Source organism: Cornus florida, unplaced genomic scaffold, assembly GCF_030987335.1.
Source record: "Cornus florida cultivar Cherokee Brave unplaced genomic scaffold, ASM3098733v1 CherokeeBrave_3.0.0_Hap2_Chr11, whole genome shotgun sequence".
Taxonomy (NCBI): Eukaryota; Viridiplantae; Streptophyta; class Magnoliopsida; order Cornales; family Cornaceae; genus Cornus; species Cornus florida.
In genome coordinates this window covers 84,938,596-84,940,719 of record NW_026775581.1, presented here as the reverse complement: position 1 = coordinate 84,940,719, position 2,124 = coordinate 84,938,596, and positions in this window count along the sequence as shown.

The following is a 2,124-nucleotide window of genomic DNA, read 5'->3' as shown; positions in this document are numbered from 1 at the left end:
AATAAAGTGGGACCCACCACCACCTTAAAGGGGTTAGAGACCACCCTTTGGTCTCTCATTTCTCTCTTCTCCTGCAAGTCTCTCTCTCACTCTCTCAAAATTACATTTTTCTCTTCTTTTGCTTCAAGAGCTTCGAAGCTTGATTCCTCCCTCAATTCTTGGAAATTTTAAGTGTCGTTTGCGGCAAATTAAAGCTCATGGCAAGATCTACAAGTTGATCGGAGCCAATCTCCATTTGGCCACCATTTAGGAGATCTTAAAAATCCTAGGGTTTGAGGAGAATTTGGGGCTTTTCATCGATTTAGAGGTAGAGGTCCCTAATTTATGTATTCTTGTACCTTTGTGAGTTAATTCCTTATTATTGTTGCCTAACATGCTTAATTGTATTGATTTTACTTTAGAATGACTTAATTGTGTATATGAAGTATATGATTATGTGTGTTAATTGAGGTTGTATGGGAAAAACATGCTTAAGTAGTAAAATTCTATGTTTATTGTGTTAATTTGTTGGATTCTATAATATGAAGCATGTGGATTACTTGCCCTTTTGGAATTTACTCTAAATTTTGTGTATGATGGATGTTAACTTGTATTGTATAAGAAATTCCCTCTTGTTATATCATTTGAGAAGCATGATGCATTCAAGTATGGCATTGGACAAATAATTGGGAAAGTTGATTTGAAATGGAAAGAAAGGAGTTTTTGGGAAAAAGATTTGAGAAAAGAATTTTGTGAAAATCCGGACGCCAAGGGGGTACTGAGGGTTTGTGGCGTTAATGTAACTTAGAGGGAACTAGAGAGATCGCCCTAGCGTGGTTGAGCTATCTGGGCCCCAAATGACGCCGCGGGGTTACCAAGGGTCATGGACAGTAGTCAATCCTTCTTTCGTCGCTGAGGGGTTACCGAAGGGGGTTACGTTAACGGTTTGAAAAATGACGAATAGAAGTGATTTTGAAAATGGGGAGTGACATAACACCGCATTACATTTCATGGCACGGCATTGAGCTCTTTTGTGCTGATATGACCCTTTTGTTGTAAATAAGTATTAGGGATCATTTTGTATTTATCACATGGTTAGAAATGGTCTTGAGACCATTCTTTTGTATTTGGTGGTCTCATTATGATTTTAACATCCATGTAAGGCCTTAAGGCCATATTTTCGATGTATGATACTCTTGTTTAAATTTAACGGTATATTGGAGTCATGTATGGCCTTATTTGATTTCATTACCACCTAATTGTGTTAGTTTCATCATTAAATGGAAGAATTGGGACAGGTTTGGGCCTTGAGTAAGGTCACCAAAGGGCCAAAGTAGTGCTAAGGAGCATAAGATTTCAATTTTAGGTTGTTTGGGGCGAATTTGAGGTTCTGGGCATCTTGAACCGATTCAGCCCCATAAAACCAGTTTAAAGGGGGTCATAGGGTTCAAGAATGAGCATTCTGCCCATCTTAAACCGGTCCAAGATTCTTGAACCGGTTCAGCCCCATAAAACCAGTTTAAAGGGGGTTATAGGGTTCAAGAATGAGCATTCTGCCCATCTTAAACCGGTCCAAGATTCTTGAACCGGTTCAAGTCCTCCAGTGTGCCATTTTGCCTTGACAGTTTGACAGCTTTGATCACCAGACTTCGGACGGTCATAACTCCTTCTTTCCGGACCCAAATAGGGTCATTATTGAGTCCATTTTCAAGTATTTTGAGTTAGCTTTCCAATGAGACCAACCTCATCCCCAAATTCCATTCATGTTGAGAGTTATGATTGTTTTAGTGGAGCAGTGTCAGAAATTACCTTGAACCGGGTAAAGGTACTTTTGGGAATTCATAACCGATGACCGTAGAACTTCACCGAGTGTTATGAAATGATTAAGAATGAATATTTTAAACCTCATTTGATTAGTTTAAGGATGGATTACCCTTTCATGTTGTAAAATGACCAATTTGTCTTTAGTATGTCCTCAAGTTTGGTTAAGGACCCGGTGAGCGATTCGGACCCCGGTTTGGGTCGTTATAGAGTGATTCAGAAAGTGACGATTATATTCTCATGACAAACTTGTGTTCAGGTATGTCATTTAATGACAGTTGGATTCTTGATTCTGGTTGTTCCGTTCATATGTGTCCTCCTATA